This window comes from Marmota monax, unplaced genomic scaffold (genome assembly GCF_021218885.2).
Source record: "Marmota monax isolate L192 unplaced genomic scaffold, Marmota_monax_Labrador192_F-V1.1 WCK01_AAM20220418_F8-fsc00040, whole genome shotgun sequence".
In the NCBI taxonomy this organism is placed as follows: Eukaryota; Metazoa; Chordata; class Mammalia; order Rodentia; family Sciuridae; genus Marmota; species Marmota monax.
Window position 1 is genome coordinate 400,969 of NW_026692782.1, and position 20,470 is coordinate 421,438.

Here is a 20,470-nt window from a genome sequence, read left to right on the forward strand (position 1 = left end):
CATCTATAGTATCTCTCTATATATAATATTGCACATATATGTAGATTTTTAACAAATATGTAAATATGCATAAATTTTATATATAGAAAAAGATATATGCATATAGCTTTTTCTCTTTCTGAGCTAGGCTTACAAAAGTATTGACTGATTCAAAAACTAGTTAAAATTTTGGAAGATGTTATTTATATAACAAATAAGAAAAAGTGGCAAGGAAAAGGGCAATACCATTTAACCTGAAATTAAACATAAAATGCTATAATATGCATCCATATGAAAGCAAAGAAAATGTCTACAAATATGAGAAAGTGTCACATAAAATAGTAGAGAGGTCCTTTATAAACTCACAAATTCAATGTTAATTATGTATTAAACAGTATGAATAAATAAGAAAATTTATGTCTTAAGAACTTGAAGTTATGCTATTTATGCATCCATATTACCATTTAGCTTCAACCTCAATTTTTAAACACATAGTAGTTTTTTACATTTTAATTCGTGTAAATACAGACTTTCCTGAAATGAAGATTCTAATTTATCTGAGTGAATCCTGAGGCCTTGTATTGCTAAGCAGGTTCAGGATGAGGAAGAGGCTGCTGGTTCATGGACCACATTTTGAGAAGTGAGACTCTCAAGAGTCTTAAAACTTGGTGGCATTGACACCTTGGGAGGGTAGTTCAAGCCACTGGCTTTTCCCTCCAACTAGCACAGGGAGAGGAACAGATCTTTGTGAAAATCAAAATTCAAATGTTCAACTTGGTTTGCTGCTGTTGTTCTTGTTTTTGAACCCAAAAGTTTGAAACAAGCATAAATGAGTGTGTGCATGTGTGCCAGCATTTGTGTGTGTGCGTGCCTCAGTGTGGAGTTGAACCTCCATATGTGCATTACTGTAAGGGAAGTGTGTCAGCTACTCTCCTGTGAGGATCCTCAATTTGGACCTGCATTCATCTAAGCATACAAAGTTTAGAGAATTGTCAGGTTCAAATATGCCCTATCTCTGAGGTTAAGCCTTAGCTTATTTCACACATTTCAACAGTTTCCATGTGGATGCTGTTAAGGTTGCCTGGAATTTGGAGATAAGCCCAGGATTAGTCCTGCTTTAAAATCATCATGAAGCTGTGTTATATGCCTCAAGTTAAGTTGTTAAATATATTTCTTAGAGCTTACTGGAAAAAAAAAGTCCCACAGTAACTTACTTTGGTAAGCTTCAAACACCTAAAAGGGAGTGGCTGTTGAAAATTTACCTGCAGGTCTGTAGTTCATATTTTTATAGCTGGCAGGCTTATTTTCTGAGGCTAAAACAATATGTTGTTTACCAAGTTTTCTTTATGAAAAATATCCGAATTGAAAACCACTGGATGTGATATTGACTTTAAGAAGAAAAAACTTTGGGGAACTATGTCAATATTCTTAAGGCAGAATTTCAAAAATGTCACCATAATAATTCAGAATTATTGTACATATATAAAATGTTTTAGTCTTTTTCTTTATTACAGAATTTTCTAATTACTAAAACACTTAGGTTTGTCAGAAAGAGGGATTCTGAATGATTATACTTGTGCTAAGAGCATGGCTAAACAATTGGCTTTCCTATTATGTTGTGTGTAGCTACTCTGTTTACTTGGAGGACAGGAAATACAAGGCAGAAATATTTCATTAAGGATCATCAAAATTGTATTGCCTTTGGCAAAACAATATTGCCTAGTATCTGGCAGAGGTATAATGCAAGGTGTTAAAATGCATGCTGAACAGAACTGGGATTGCAATGTATTTCTGAAAATAAACTCAAAATGTAACACTTTAGAAATAATTTTTTTTAAAAAAAAAGTCAAATAAACTCAAAGTGTAACACTTCAGAAATAATTTTTTTTTAAAACAAAAGTCAACAGAATCCTTAGATCTTCTTTTACTCTAAATTTGTCTAGGCTATTTAATCTGATTTTTAAAGAGTTGGTAAATAGAACATTATGCATTACAAAGTTGTGATTTCTGGCATTATCCAAGGGGGAAAAAAGGCACAAGTAAATTATCACTTGACAGCATTGTTATATAGATATATCAGAATAAAAAAAAAGAGTAGAAAGAGTTTCTCTGTCTTAGAAACCCTGTAAATAATAGGTGCCCTAGGTTAGGTACTCTGGTGGTAGTGAAAATAATCTTGAGAATGATTCTGCTATGATTGATCTCTTTTAGGATTAGATTCTTAGAATTTTTTTTTTATTGGTTGTTCAAAACATTACAAAGCTCATGACATATCATCTTTCATACATTTGATTCAAGTGAGTTATGAACTCCCATTTTTACCCCAAATACAAATTGCACATCAGTTACATATTCACATTTTTACATAACGCCATATTAGTGACTGTTGTATTCTGAGGGAAGATGGGAGGGGAGGAGGGATAGTAGGGGGTAGGAAAGGCAGCAGAATACAACAGATTCTTAGAATTTTATTTTATTTCAATAATTGTAAAACATATTGGTCATTTTTTTTTACATTAAAGCAGTCCTAATTTCTCTAATATATATTAAATTACCCTGATTAGTCTTCACATCTCCTTTATATTTTTGTTGTTGTTCTTTTCAGGTATACATGACAGTAGAGTGTGTTTGACATATTACACATACAAGGAGTATAATTTTATTCTAATCAAGATCCCATTCCTGGGTTGTCCATGATGTGAGTTTCACTGGTAATGTATTTATATATGAACATAGGAAAGTTATGTTTCGATTCATTTTACTCACATGTTCTTTAAATGATGTATTTCTGGAGAAAGGTAGGTCTCCTTTCTCCAAACCAAAAAGATCTCCTCAAAAAATATAGTGATTCTTTATATCATAGTAATAGGGGAGTATTTAGTGGCGGAAATCAATAGATGAGAGTGTTACTCTCCTGCGTGGTGTACAATGCCCTTGGTTTTATGACAATGCTTCATTATTACTTCTCTATTAGGAGTCACTCTTTTTCTCCCCATTTTGATAAAAAGCCCAAGACTGTGAGAAGTTACTTGACCCAATGTTACATGGTGAATAGTAGGTATTGAGACTGTGATGCATGTTAATTATGTTAATTCTTTGTATTTTCCCAAAATTCAGCAAGCAGCAGTGGTGCTCCTCAGGTCCACACAAGCCCTAAGGTATACCAACTACTTTTATGAGATGAGATCTTATCATCCAAATGAAAATTAGGAAGGAGGCTCTTTCCCACTTTACATAATAAGATTACAATGTATACTAAAAGATTATTGAAGTGTTTTTGTACCTTCTTTAAAAATTTACATTTGATTATAAAATAATGCGGTCGGTCAACTTGATGGCTAGTTGGAATAAAGTATATAAATTAAAGCTATACCAAAGCATTTAAATAGTGATTAACCTTAAAATTTTTCAAAAGAAAAGTAAAAAAAAAAAATCACCATTACTGTCCCAAATAATCCTTTTTCTGCTGTTCTCCTTCACTAATGTTAATTACATTGACAGTATACTTACTTCCCAGGTAATATTACCTGACAAACAATGGTTCATCTAAGTTGTTACTGTATCAAAAAGGATTGTGATCTGAGGCCATGAAAATGCAGGTGCCATACTTTTTCCTTCGTGCACTTTCAATTGAAAAATCCCTCTGAGAAATACTCAGCAAAAAATGCTTTACAAACCACAATTTTCTGCTACCAAGTGTTTATTAGTGTACAGCCCCAGGTCAAAATTCTTCTGTAATAAAGAGTTTACCAAAACAAAGTTTATTATGCAGAGAAATATCCAAAGATACACTGATTTATACCTCCTGGTACCAATCATGGTGGATGATCTGCAGCCTAAGATCTTCATTCTTCTTCTCACTTTTAAACAAAGAGTTTTAGCTTGTTCACACATTGTCTTTTTTTTTAAGTTAATTTAGTAATGGCTGCTTTGAAAGATGTAGCTTTCAATACAAACAAACGAAGAGAATGTGCTATTTAAATTGGTATTTGAAACCTCTAAAAAATTCTATTTGGGATACTGGCTCTTATTCTAAGCTGCATAAGGCAAAATCCTCCTTAAAACTAAGCCCTAAGGACCAGGTTGGTAGTTTACACTCTAACATAATAATGGTAAACAACCTCATTTTTGTCATGTAAATTTGATAGGTAACCCCTGGTACTCTGTTAAAGATGCTTCAGTATCAACACACTAAGCAGTCCAGCTTTTACAGAGATTTTGAATAACATGAAAAAATAATGCTTTATTGCAAATGAAATTTCTATAACTTTAATTAGCCCATGTGCTTTTAAGATGTATACTCTTCTGAGGCATAAGGACAATATTCAAACAAAATATTTTTTGTCATTCTCACAGATGTAGAGTTAAGCAAATTCTTTTATTCAATGAACTATAAATAGAAAATTATACTCACAAATAGTTGAAAATCATTAGAAAGACTTCCTCCTCTCTCCTCACACAAGCCAAGAAATAGGGACTTTATTGCCCCTGTTTAGACCAAATAGGATTTGTGAAGTCCTACCATTAGGAAAGTTTCTATAATTTTATTCCTTCATGTTATAAATAAAATTGTATGTTATGAAAATATTAAAACTTATGTCAAATTTTCTAATATACTTTTATACCAGGTCACTTTGTTATTGTTCAGATACAATGACATGATAAAATAATTAGACTTACCAAGTGAAAATAGGTGTTTGTGTCTCTTATAATTTCTAGTACTTATGAAATAACATGAGCACGCTTGGAGAATGTGTCATACTTGGTAAATAATAGAGTAGATACACTTTTAGAAACAGGAACAGGTTTTATAGTTCTGCTTGGATATTTTGCCATTCATATGTGCTTAAAATAATACATTTTGCAATGTTCATCCTGAAGCTGAAGGTAAAATTCAAAGCATTTTGTCAATATCTGTCTACTTTACATCAGAAATGTAAGACAAACTTTTTTATAGTTCTCCAAATGACATCAATAGCTTCTCATTGTTTCTTTCCTCATCAGCCTACATTTTCTGAAATCATAACAGATAAAAAACTTCATAATTACCTTTCAGCTAGAATCAGAAAGTCACTATCTGCCTTTTTTTAAAAAGCCCTCAATGATTATTATGTGGGTGGTAACAATGTCAGATAAAATGTTATCAACTGTGTCTTACCTCTATCACTGAAGTCATCTACCAGAATGATTTCGGCTATGAGACTCTCAGGGGTTCGGTTAATTATACTGTGTATGGTCCGCAGGAGTGAAGTCCAACCTTCATTATGAAATGGGATGATGACGCTGGTGTTTGGCAGCCTTTCCAGGTACATCTTGTGCTTACAGCTGGAGAAGATGTAGGAAAAAAAAAATGTCAAATGCAAAATGATCATATATCTTATACTGCTAATTATTCATTATGTTATCAGATGATGATGAAAATGTGACTTTTTGTCTGATACCTTTTAACCAGTGCTTGTGCACTGTAATAGTTTCTCTCTTCATTCGTGGATTTTTTTTAATGATCCCCTTTCACCATCTTAATAAAAACCATTATTTTACTCTCTCTTTGTATCAGAGGCTCAAATATGTCAGAATGTTAAAATCTTGTGCTCTTGCTAATATACCTTTTTTCTATTGTTATATAATAAAAATAAGAATAAATGATATAATTTAAAATTGTTTCCACTGAGTGCATGATTAAGTCTTACATGTGTTTCCTGAAGAGTTTTGAAAATTTAACTCATGTAATAATTAAGCTTAATTAGTTTTGACAGTGAAGTGTTTCATTAGCTGGACAGTATTTGTAGCTCTGTGGGGGAAAAATACCCACAGCCTTTCAATAGAATAAACGAAAATTTAATCCTAAGTGACCATTTACTGAGCACAACCACATAGTAAGATTAAATTAAGATCCAAACTGAGACATCATTACATTTCTAATAGAAACTTTAGGAAGAAATCTCAAGTTGGTTTTTCATTGTGATACAATCTGAGAAGCCACATGGAAGGTATTTTTTTTTTTATCCTGTGCCTTTATCAGCTATTTAATCCAAAGTTTTATCATGTTTAACAATATTTACCAGCAAGTAGATATTGATGTTTTCAAAGCAAATGAAAATAGTTGGGAAAGCTATGAAATGATACCATGATATACACATAAAATGCTGTTAAAAACATGAAACTCATTTTAGGAAAACTTAAATGTCAAGAAAATGTAATACATGAAAGATCTGACAGTAATTTCCAAGGGAGTTCAGTGAGACAGATGCTTTCACATATATTGCACAGATCTGGAAAAGAGTGCTAATGTAATTCAGCACACCTGGTCATAATTATATACAGCCATCCATTCTTCTGAACAATGATAAAGACTCAAGATAATTATATTTCCATATACCAGTATTCAGGATAATTGCAGCTACTGCACAGACTATCATACCTCACAATGTTCTGAGAATACAAATGGTATTTTTAAAAAAGCAAATTATTTTTAAAACTTAAGACAAGATATTATACTTATCAATGGCTTATGAATTAAATACAATTTGCATGCAGAACCTATAAATAATCAATAGGCTCATGACTTTAAGAGCCACACAAAATCCAGTCAGAAAAAAGGCAGACACAAAAGGATGCAATGAAAGAAGACGGACACAAGAACACACAACCAGGCCTTTCCCTCCTGGAAGTGTTTTCAACAAAGTCTGTGTTTATGAGCACAAATTATTATCACACATGAAGTGAAAGGTCCCTTCTGCTAATTTTTTTCAATCAAATGGCAATGGCTTATTGAGAGTTTGATACAAGCCAGAATCCAAAGTGGAAAACAGTGAGCAAAAGCTAGTTCTTAACTTTAGGACATCTGCAATACAAAGGGAACAACAGAATAAAATCAGTTTAAGTTTAAAATGAAATGTACAGTACAGCTTCAGAAGACTGTGGAGAGAAGAGAGGACGCAGATCCAGCAGCTCCTCAGCACCAGATTTATAAAGCAGGAAGACTCCTCCTTAGTGAGGGAACAAAGGAAATTGACTGAAACATAATAGAATTGTAAAAAAACAAAAATAAATAATCAGAGAACTACAGAAAGTCATTAACTTGAGCATAAGAAATAATGATTTAGGTCCTGCCACCTGCAGAGGAGAGTGGGGAGTAAACACAAAAGAGATGCATGGCCAGTGAATAAAGAAATTAAAAAATAAAGAAAAATCAACCTAGGGTAATATGTGATTTACAGAGGAAGGCTGGTTTTAATGAATACAGCATTGGTAGGGTAAGAGTCTCAGCAGAAACAAATGCAAAGCTGGGCTGAAAGTGTTCCAGGTGGGGAACAAGTGCCACCTTGTGTGGCATGGAAAGCCCTGAATAGAATGGGAACTCATAAAGGAAGTTACCAGCAGCCTAAGAAAAAATTCCCAGAGGCTGCCTAAACCAGAGACTGAAATAGGCACAAAGAATGTTTTACTTGGACCAATCAGCTTCTGGATCCCAAGGGAGAAAAAGAGCATAATAGTTCCCACCCCATTACATCTGTGGTGAAGACGGTTACTGCAGCCACACAAGCACATCTGCACTCCAGGGCAGATACCTGGTAATTCACATCCATAGAAGGAAGGTTAATTCAGTGGAGGGTAAGTTCTTGCACCCTAAAAGTGAATTTTCCTTTTAGCCCCAGGGATCCAGAAATACACCAGAGATAGAAATCTGCACAACAAAATGAACAGTGGACCAAATACCAAATAATCATCAACAGAGTTCCAAAAGGCACCAAACTCCAAACCCTAACAACCAGAAACTCCAATCTAGAACTCTGCCTCACTCCTGCTGCAGGATAGCACAAATCATGAGCACTCATGGACTATCCCACCCAATACTGGAGATTGGAGGCTGAGAGCTACTACACATGGCTGGCAGCAAGGAGAAGGAACAGGACAGTGGCCAAAACTACAGAGCCAAAACTAAATACAAAGACTGAAAATCCATCCCTGCCAACAGATTTGACCATCAGAGCCAAAGCAAGCCCTCTCTCATTAAGATTTGCTTTTTGTTTTTTTTTTCTCTATATTCTCATTTTTTAATTAATTAATTAATTAATTAACTTAGTTAAAATGTTTTTTAGTTGCCAATGGATTTTTAACTTTGTTTATTTATATGTGGTGATGAGGATTGAACCCAGGGCCTCACACATGTTAGGCAAGCACTCCACCACTGAGCCACAACCCCAGCCCCATTTTAAAAATTTTTTAAATTTTAATATTTTTAAGATTGTCAAACATGATTTCATCGTAAAGTGTTATTTTTCACTTTTCTTATTATGCATAATTTTGTGTGTAGGTGGGTGTGCATGAGTGATTGTCATGCTCTCACTGCACAGATAAATTAGGATACATATATGCATATATATATATATATATATATATATACACACACACAATATATGTGGATATATTGTATATATGTGTTGAGAGCCACAGTTTAGTCGGAATGAAGCCTGGCATTTTGCTAGAGGGAATGGTTGAAAGGTGACCCTGCTCCGGGATTAGGGCAGATCCTGCTGCCTTGGTGCCTACTACTTTGGAGTTCCCCTTGAGTTCTTCCGGGAGAATTGGTGAGCAGAGCCCGGTGGAGGGAGTGTACTCCCCGGAAGTGTGTGTAGAGTGCTGGTGAGAGTTCGGGAATAAAAAGTTGCTGTTTGAACCTACAAGGCTGTGTGGTGGCTCGGTTATTTTGTGCGCAGCCAGACTGGGGCATTTGGTGGCCTGTATGGGGAAAGCCTGAAGCTTGGAAGTAAGTGAAATTGCTCGCCCCTGAAGGAGGGCGAAAGAATGGGTGACCATTTAAAAAAAAAAATGTGTTCTTGTTTTGATTTATTTTGTTTTTATTTCAAGCTGCCTGTCCCTAGAACTTTCTCAGGCAAACTGGGGAAAATGGTTGGCTCAAGGTTTGAAGTTGTTTGCCCCTGAGGAACAGATAGAAATAGACCACAAATGCACATGTCAAGAAAATAGAAAAACTGATGCAACGATTTTTTGTTCCATTTTTGTTTCATTCTGTTTCAGTTTTGTTTTGTGTTGTTTTGTTGGGCTTATGTATATTTTTTGGACACATATGCCTTTCCGAAGCACTAAGCCCTGATGAATCCAAATTTAAAAAGTCTAGAATAAAAAGGGTAATTTTAAGTTTATCTTTGGGGGATATATACCCCTTTCCATATATGTATTCATATAGCTTTACTTACACATTAATTGTTCTCTCCTGCATGTATTCATTATTTAACCTAGATTAGATTTAGATGAGATTAGATTTAGGTGAGCATTTGAGTTGGTTCAATCTTACCTTTGCTGGTTAATTAATACTTAGATTCTGAGCTCTCCTATCTTCCCCTCTTCTTTCTCTTCCCCCCAGTAACAACCAAATTTTCCTGTTTCCTCCTCCTCTGATTCTTTTTCATTACTTTCAGTTAATTTATTATTCCTTTTTCTTACAGCTTACACCTGTTCCCTATTTCTTGACTCTCCTCTGACAATTTTTCAAACACTTAAAATTTTCTCTTGCCTTCCCATCATATTTTAATCATATTTAAGATACTGTAATCCCACTAAATAATCAAAATTATATAGTTTGGGGGACAGACAAGATAGCAAATTAACCACAAGTGGCTTTTCTCACAGCTCTATGAGTGGGTCAGGACTCAAATAGCAAGAAAACTATTTTTCTGGGAGGTGAGTCAAAGGAAAAACCACTCCACTGATACTCAACATTGGACAGAGAGCCTTGAAGTCTGGGAAATTTGGGGTACATCAGACAAAGCTAAGGAACAGAATTGGAGGTGAGCTCCCAATGGGAAAGTTGGGGGGGGAAGGGGACAAGGTCTGAAAAGATCTGTATCTTGGCATGGGCAAGCCCAGGATCAAAGAGACAGTCCACCTTGGGCCAACCCAAAGACTTTTTAGCCCAATAAACTGGTACTCAAAATTCACTGTTTGCCCCCACTGTAAGGAGAACTCAAGCTGGAAACTTTAATACCTCCCTGAGACAGTGGTGGAAATTCAGACCAGCAGCTTAGCCCCATGAGTTTTGAGCTAAAATCAACACATGAATCCGGAGACCTAAAGTGAGCCTAGCAAATCAGGAGATCTCTGACATGGAGAATTTCTGGCATAGAGATCACTTTGCCTGGGAGTAATACAGATCAGAAGAGCCAGAGAAGCTGGTGCCCCTCCCCGACTCCATTGAACTGTCAGCCACCAGCCTCAGGATCAGCAGCAGGGAGAAACTGAAGGGGGCAGGGTGGAGTGATTGAGCTTAAGGCTCAGAAACAGTCCTGGAGAGGCCAAAAAAAAAAAAAAAATGCACAACATCCTAGAAAAACAGAACTGTTGAAAGAAGGATTCCCTCTTCCCACAGATGACACAGATGATGATGTATTGCAAAGAGTAGTGGTATACAATCCTAGAAGCAGATTGATTCATTAACACCCCAAAACTCCCCACATAATAAGACACCTGGGATAATACCAGACCAAATCCCCACTCCTGGGAAGCTTCACTTGCACCAACTCATTGCACAGAACCTACAGACAATACCCAGGAAGTTAAGCTGCCAGCATCTTCCACAGTTCCTCACACCATCTGCTGAGATGGGAAGCTGAGAAACAAAAAGGCAGTTTGGCACAGACAGTGGGCAAAAACTCTCATTGACTATTTTGTTTTTGTTATGTTTTGATTTGTTTTTAAGTGTGTTCTGATTGACAAATGATGGACCTTTATATCTTTGTACACATACATATTTGTTTCTGCTTTTTTTCTTAATTTTTATCATTTCTTGAAGGTAACTATTTTTTTGTTCTCTATATTTTTTTGAAAGTAGGATTTTGATTAACATATTTTGTATTGACTTTTTATTGACTCCTTCAAAGTTCTATTTTCCTTTGTTTCTAGTTTTCTCTTTTTTCTTGCCAACAGCCAAACCCTATTGCTGTCTCTCTGAATGCTGATTGTTACAATAACTGATCATATCATTTCTGACAACATTAAAAAAGCAAGGGAACAAGTTACCTCAAACAAACAAAAATACAGCCAAAACATTGACACCACACTGGAAGACATATCAGAGAAGGAATTTAGAATATTTATATTTAAATTGATCCATGAGGTAAAAGATGATGTAAGGGAGAAACTACAGAAAACAAAATGTCATTTCAATAAAGAGATAGACATTCCGAAATACAACCAAGCAGAAATCCTTGAAATTAAGGATCAATAAACCAAATAAAAAATTCATTGGAAAGTACCATCAGCAAACTAGGCCACTTGGAAGACACTCTCATGTATTTAAGACAGTCTCATCTAATTAAGAAAAATAGCAGAAACAAATATGTATGTGTACAAAGATATAAAGGTCCATCATATTTAAGACAAAAAAATATAATCTTCAAAATTTGTTGACCATGAAGAAAACATGAAAAAGGACCATGAACAAAATTTCCAAGAAGTATGGGATAACATGAAAAGAGTAAAGTAAGATTCATTGGGATAGACAAAGACTCAGAGATATAAACCAAAGGAATGCATAATCTTTGCAATGAAATAATGTCTGAAAATTTCCCAAACTTTAAGAATAAAATATAAAATTAAATACAGAAAGCATGCAGGACCCCAAATATACAAAATTACAACAGAACCACACCAAGGCACATTATTATTAAAATGCCAAACATATAGAATAAGGATAGAATTTTAAATGCTGACAGAGAAAGTCATATTTAGAGGAAAACTAATCCAGATCTCAGCTGATTTTTCAATCCAGGCCCTCAAAGATCTTGGAATAATATGTATCAAGCTCTGAAATACAATGGATGCTAGCCATGAATACTATACCCAGCAAAATTAAGCTTCAAAATTAACAAGGAAAATAAAACCTCATGTTGATGAACATCGATGCAAAAATTCTCAATAAAATAGTGGCAAAACACATACAAAAACATGTTAAAAAGATAGTACACCATGATCAAATGGGGTTCATTACAGGGATGCAAGGTTGATTCAACATACAGAAATGAATAAAAATAATTCACCACATCAATAGACAAAATGACATGATTTTCTCCATAGATGCAGAAAACAAAAACATTTGAAATAATTAAGCATCCATTCATACCCAAAACTAGGAAAACTTGGGCTAGTTAGAATATATCTCAACATTGTAAAAGCTATATATGCATAACCCAAGCTTTCATGTTTTTGGATAGAAAGAATTAACATTGTCAAAATGGCAATATTCCCAAAAATGCTATACAGATTAATGCAATTTCTATTAAAATCTCATAAATATTCTTCATAAAAATAAAAAAAGTAATCATGAAGCTCATTTGGAAAATAGAGAGGCCCAGAATAGCCAAAGCAATCTTTACCAGGAAAAGTAAAGCAAGAGGTATAGCAATACCAGATCCTTAAAATTATATTACAGAGTTATAGTACAGACCACTTCTTAGCAAAAACAACATGGTATTGGCACCAAAACAGACATGAAGACTAGTGGTACAGAATAAAACAGAGACAAACAAATATAAATACAGTTATCTCATAGTAGACAAAAGGGCCATTAATAAACATTGGAGAAAATATAGCCTCTTCAACAAATGGTACTGGGAAAACTGAAAATCTATAAGTAGCAAAATGAAATTAACCCTTATCTCTCACCCTGCATAAAATTTAATTCAAAGTGGATGAAGGACCTAGGCATTAGAACAGAGACTCCAAGCTTACTAAACGAAAGATTGGGCAAAAATCTTCATCATGTTGCCTTAGGAACTGAATTCCTCAACAAGATTCCTAAAGCACAAGAAGTAAAATCAAGAATCATTCAATGGGATGAAATCAAACTAAAAATTTTCACAGCAAAGGAAACAATCAAGAATATGAAGAGAGTGCCTAAAGAATGGGAGAAAATCTTTGCTACCTGAATATCAGATAGAACATTAATATCCAGGATACATAAAGAACTCAAAAAGTTAATACATACATAGAAAAGCAAATAACACAATAAATAAATGAGCAAAGAAATTGAACAAGCTGTTCACAGAAAAAGAAATATGACCAGTCAACAAATACATGAAAAAAATGTTCAACATCACTAGCAATTAGAGAAATGCAAATTAAAACTACACTGATTAAAACTAGTCCAGTCAGAATGGCAATTATAAAGAATAGACACAACAATAAATGTTGGCAAAGACGTGGAGGGAAAAGTACTCTCATATATTGCTGATGTGACTTGTGATTGGTGCAACAACTATGGAAAGCAGTACTGAGATTCCTTAGAAAACTTGAAATGGAACCATCCCTTGATCTAGTTTTCCCACTCCTCAGCCTATACCCAAAGAAGTTAATATCAGCATACTATAGTGACCGAGCCACTTCAATATTTATAGCAGCTCAATTTGCAATAGCTAATCTATGAAACCAATGCAGTGTTCTTCAACAGATGAATGGATAAGGAAAATGTGATATGATATATTATATATATATATATGCATATATATATACACACACACACACACACACACATACACACACTCACAAATATTACTCAGCCATAAAGAAGAATGAAATTATGATATTTGCTGTAAATGGATAGAACTGGACAATATCATGCTTAGTGAAATAAGCCAATCCTAAAAAAAATCAAAGGACAAATGTTCTCTCTGATATGTGGATGCTAACCAACAAAAAGGGATTGTAGGGAGGGAAGAACAAAAATCCATTGGAATAGATAAAGGGGAATGAAGGGAAGGGAGTGGAAGGAGAATAGGATGGAAAGTAGAATTAATTGGACATAACTTCCCTAGCTTTGGATTTGAATACAAGACCAATATAACACTGCATCATATAAAAGTAAAAGAATTGAAGCATAGTTAGAACAAGCTATACTCCATGTGTTTATAATAGGCCACAATACATTCTACTGTCATGTATAACTAAAAAGAACAAATAATATTTAGAAAATTAAAAAAATAAACCTTTGGTTATAAACATTAATAAAAAAATAAATTATATCAATTATCTAATTCCTACCCCATTCAAATTACTGTGGTTATTAATCCAGTGGACAACATAGTAGATACCTGCTGTTGAATTCCTGATCTAGTTCATGGTTTTTATTTTTGGTATTGTTGTTAAATCCTGACCCCACCATTCTATATATGTGGTAATTAGTGTTAGGGATATCAAAACAGACACTGGATATTTATCTTAAGGCTGTCCATCTTTTGCTAACATTATACTACTTCTAACTAAGATGGGCTAGAAAGAGATTGGGACACTTTAAGCTCACAGGGTAGTGATCCTAGTATTTAGAGATTCATCTCAACCAAGCAACAGTGAATCTCATGTCCCACACAATCTAACCCCACCTGAGTCTTATTATTACTAGAATTCAAATAATTGAGGAAACAAAATCCCCAGACTAACAATAACAAAAAAAAACAAACAAAAAAAAAAACAATGAAGAACAATTGAGAGGGACCTCAGGTCACATCCCTTGACATCTATTCATATATCAAAAAGAGTGAGGAGTCCCAGAACAAATAAAATAATTGTACACAAAAGGACACACATAAAAAAAGAGGAAGGGGAATCATTCTCAACTGAGGTGCAAGTCCAAGACTCCTGAAAACATGAAGAAACATATAAACAAATCTCTCCCCCAAATTTATAATCACTGAATAAATGATCACACTGGTATTGAAGTGAATAAAATTCTAAAGAACAGTTATTAAAATAACTGATTATTAAAAATTTCAATGAACTAAAGGAAGATCTAAGGAATGAATTTGGAGAGCAAATCCAGAAGATGAAAGACTACTTCATTAAGAAAATAGAAACAGTGAAAAGAACCCATTAGAACTCCTAGAAATGAAAGACATGATCAATCAAATTAAAAATTCTCTTGAAAGCATCACTAAAAGATTAGGTTGCATAGAAGACAGAACTTTAGTCCTTGAAGAAAAGGTATATGAACCAGAAGACACAAAATGCTGCAATGGAGAAAAATTATAGAACACAATCAAAATGTTCAAGAACCCTGTGACAACCTCAAGAGACCAAAGTGGAGAATCATTAGGATAGAAGAAAAAATGGAGACGGAAGCTAAAGGCATTAAGGGAATCCTCAGTAAAATAGTTATAGAAAACCTTCCCATATTAGAATTGAGATAGACATTTACATACAGGAGGCACATAAGACCCCAAATAGAACTAATCAAATGAGAACTTTTCCAAAGCATACCATAATCAATATGCCTAACATAGAAATTAAAGAAATAATATTAAAGTTCGCAAAAGACAAAAATTAAATCACAAGTAGAGGCAAACCATTAAGGCTCACTTCTGCTTTTTAATTTCAGGTTCTAAAATCAAGACAGCCTGGTATAAGATATTTCAAGCTTTGTAATAAAACAACTGCCATCATGGTTACTATACTCAGCAAAACTCAGTTTCAAATTTGAGGCAGAAACAAAAACTTTACATGAAATAATAGACTGAAAGAATTCATGACCACCAAGCCAGAAATGCAAAGGACACTCAAAGATGAACTCCACAGAGGGACTCAGAAACAAATTCCAAAACTTTCAAATAGAGGAAGATCAAGGGTAATCTACTACATGAGAATCAAGACAGTATTAAATACAGCAAAAGATCAAAACAGCAGGAAACCACCCATATTACTACTAACACTAAATGTTAATGGTCTGAACTAATTAAGACATGGATTAGCAGAATGGGTCAGAAAAAACAGGATCCAACTGCATGCTGCTGTGTACAGGAGACTCACCTTAAAAATAAAGACACCCACAGGCCAAAGGTAAAAGGGTAGAAAAAAATATTCCATTTAAACATACTCCAAAAACAAGCAGCACTAGCAATTATCATATCTAATGAAGCAGATTTCAAGCAAAAAATTAATCAGAATAGACAGAGGGCTACTATATTCTGGTAAAGGGAACAATCCAGCAATAAAATATAATGATAATAAATATTTATGCCCCAAATGTCAGTGCACCCAATTACATCAAAAAAATACTCCATGACATTAAATCTCAGATGAAGCCCAACACAATAATATTGGGTTATCTTCAACACACCCTTACCAATAGACAGTTCATCAAAAAATAGAATCAATAGATATTTTCAACCTAAATAATAGCATAAATCAAATGGTTCTAAGGGAAATCTGAAAAATATTTCACCCCCAAACAGCTGAATTTATCTTTTTCTCAACAGTTCATGGTACTTTTTCTAAAATACACCATATTTCTAAACCACAAAGTAAATCTTAGCAAATACAAAAACATTGATAAAACACCATACATTCTACCAGATAATAATGGAATAAACTAGAAATCAGCAGCAAGAAAAATAATAGAAACTGCACAAGCACATGGAGATTGAATAACAGTCTCTTAAATGAATAATGAATTGAAGAAGGAATGAGATTTCAAACAAGAAATTCTTATAAATGAACAACAACAGAGATGCAATATATCAAAATCTGAGATGGGATAACAGCAATTGTAAGAGGAAATTTTTAGCACTAAGTATCTACATACAAAAATTTAAAATATCAAATAAATTAGCTTGTACTAAACATCAAAACATTAGAAAAAAAGAACAAACTAATTCTACAATCATTAGATGACAGGAAATAATTAAGATAAGAGCTAAAATTAATGAAATTGAAAATAAAAAATACACAGATTAATGCAATGAAGAATTGGTTCTTTGGAAATATAAATAAGATTGATTACCATTAGGCAAACTAATCAAAAGAGAGAGAGAGAAAACACAAATACATAAAATTAGCGATGACAAAGTAGATATCACCACAGGCCCTTCAGAAATCCACAGGATCATTAAATTATTTTGAAAATTTATAATCCAATAAAGTGCAAAATCTAGAAGACATTGACAAATTTCTAGACACATCTGTCCTGCTGAAATTTAACCCGGAAATTGTAGAAAATTTAAAAAGACCAATATCAAGCAATGAAATTGAAATGGCAATAAAAACCCTTCCAAAAATAAAAAGCCCAGTACTAGATGGCTGAGTTCTACAAGATCTTTAAAGAAGAACTAATAACATCCTTCTTAGATTACTCCATGAAATTTTAAGGGAGGGAACACTCCCAATATATTCTATGAAGTCAATAGTTTTATCCAGGTTTTTGTGATACTGTGACCAAAGGATCTGACAAAAAAAATTTTAGAGGAGAAAAAGTTCATTTTGGTGTTCGTGGTTTCAGAGGTCTTAGTTCTTCTATGGTTGATTCCAAGATGAGACACAACATCATGACAGAAGAATGTGGGAGAGGTAAGAAGCTCAGGACTCTGTACCAGTAGGGAGGGAATAAGGGAGGGAAAGGGGAGAGGGGGAATGGTCTGCTCACCATGACAAAATATAAATCTCAAAGGCACAACCCCAGGAACCCACCTTCTCCAGCCACATTCTACTTGCCTGCAATTACCATCCAGTTAAGACCTATCAAGAGACTGATACACAGATTAGGTTGAAATTCTCACAATCCAATCATTTAACCTCTAAACCTTCTTGCATTGTTTCACACAGGAGATTTTGGGGGACATCTCACATCTATCCCATTATATCCCACACCTAACACCCCAAAGCTCCTGCTCATCTCTCAAAAGTCCTCATTGTCTTAATAGTTCCAAGATCGCCAAAATCCCAAATGCAAAATCTCGTCTGATACTGAAGGCAAACTTTCACTGTGAGCTTCTGTAAAAACCAAAAGCAAGGTACATATATCCAGTATATAAAAATACAGAGTAAGCATTTCTATTCCAAAAGGAATAAATAAGGGCATAGAAAGAAGGGATGAGACCAAAGAAAGACTGAAACCCCACTGGGCAAATAAGTCTTATATTTCCATGTCTGGCATCTAGAACACATATAATTATTGATGTTCTCTCCAAAAGTCTTGTGTAGCTCCAGCTCACAGTTTTTCTGGTTGTAGCCCACATGGCCTTTTTGTTGGTTTCATGAACCCCCAACATCCTGCATTTCTGCAGAACCAGCACAACATGGTTGCCACCAAAGTCTTCCACCGTCTCAAGTAGTAGCTAAGCCTCCAGGGACCGTGGCTGCAGCATCCTCTGATTGCCTGGGTGGTTGAGAATGCAGAAACAACTTCCTAGGCCCCCTGTACAAACAGGGTTTCCCACTGGTCTTTTCTAAAAGGAAGTTTTACTTTTACACTGTTGAGTCTGAGACAGGTGTGGTTTTGAAAATTCCTGAGATGCTGTCATGCTATGTTTCTTATTATAAATAGGTAAAGTATCTAGTGTTTCTTTCATGACTTAAATGTCTTCAAGGACCACACATTCCTTAATCCCACTTTTACTCACCATGCACAAAATAAAAACCCCAAAGGCATGCCCCTATCTCCTCTAGCCACACCCTACCTCCCACAGTTACCATGCAGTTAATCTCTATGAGGGGCTTAATGCACTGATTAGATTAAAAATTTCCTAACCCAACCATTTAACCTTTGAACTTTCTTTCATTGTCCCACATATGTACTTTGGGGGACACCTCACATGTAAACCACAACACCAGTATAACCCTAATATCAAACTAGTTAAAGATGTATCAAGGAAAGAAAACATCAGTCCAATACCCTGATGAATGCAGATGCAGGAATTCTAATAAAACCACATTTAAAAACACATCAAAAAGAGAATACAACATGATCAAGTGGGTTTGGTTCCAGGGATACAAAGTTGTTTCAACATATGCAAATCAATAAATGTAATTCATGACTAAATAGAATTAAGGACAAGGATCACATGATCATCTTAATAGATGCAGAAAAGGCTTTTGATAAAATACAGCACCCACTCATGTTAAAAATCATGGAGAAGCTAGAAATGAAAGGAACTTACCTCAACATAATAAAGACTATTTATGACACAACCAAAGCCAACATCCTATGAAATGGAGAAAAACTAAAAGAATTTCCTCTAAAATCAGCAGGCAAGGATGTCCACTCTCAGCATTCCTGTTCAATATAGTGCTCAAGACATTAGCCAGAGCAATCAGGCAAGATAAGAAAATCAAAGGATATAAATAGAAAAAGAAGAAGTCAAACTATCTCTGTTTGCTGAAGACATGATTCTATGTCTAGAAGACTCAAAGAGAACTTCACCAGAAGCCTTCTAGAAATTGTAAATGAATTCAGCAAAGTAAGAGATTACAAAATCAACACCCATAATCAGGAGCTTTCCTATACTTCAACAGTAATTGAGCAGAGGATGAAATCAGGAAAATTATCCCATAGATAATAACCTCCCCAAAATAACACTTGGAAATTAATCTAACCAAAGAGATAAAAGAGCTCTATGATGAAAATTCTAGAACATTGAAGAAAGAAATTGAAGAAAATCTTTGAAGATGGAAAAATCTCCCATGTTATTGGATAGACAGAATTAAAATTGTCTAAATGGACATCTTACCAAAAGCAATATACAGATTCAATGCATCCCCATCAAAATACCATGACATTCTTCATAGAAGAAAAAAAAAAAAACAAACCTTAAATTCAATTGGAAGAATAAGAGACCCAGAATAGTGAAAGCAATACTGGGTCAGAAAGAGAAGGGAAATTGCATGGAAATGGAAGGAGACCCTCATGGTTATACAAAATTACATACAAGAGGAAGTGAGGGGAAAGGGGAAAAGAAAACAAGGGGGAGAAATGAATTACAGTAGACGGGGTAGAGAGAGAAGATGGGAGGGGAGGGGATGGGGGATAGTAGAGGATAGGAAAGGCAGCAGAATACAACAGACACTAGTATAGCAATATGTAAAACAGTGGATGTGTAACCGATGTGATGCTGCAATCTGTATACGGGGTAAAAATGGGAGTTCATAACCCACTTGAATCAAAGTGTGAAATATGATATGTCAAGAACTATGTAATGTTTTGAACAACCAACAATAAAAATTAAAGGAAAAAAAAAAAGAAAAGGCATGTAGGACATGTCCCAATTCCTGACCTCAAATCATACTACAGAGCTATAGTAACTGAAACAGCATGGTATTGGCATCAAATAGACATGAATATCAGTGAAACAGAATAGAAAACATAGAGGCAAATCCAAATATTTACAGTCATCTAATACTTGAAAAAGGTGCCAGAAAAACTTTTTTTTTTGAAAAAAAAAAAAAAACAGCCTTTTAAACAAATGATGCTGGGAAAATGGAAAAGCTATATGCAGAAAATGAAAGTAGAGCCCTATCTATCAACCTGCACAAGAGTCACATTGCAATAAATCAAAGACTTAGGAATTAGACCAGAAATCTTTGCTTAGAAGACCAATCTTCTAAGCAAAAACATTGGGTTAACACTTGATCATACTGGTGCTGGCACCAACTTCCTTAATAAGATCTCAAAGCACAAGAAGTAAAACCAAGGAGCAGTGAGCGGAATGCC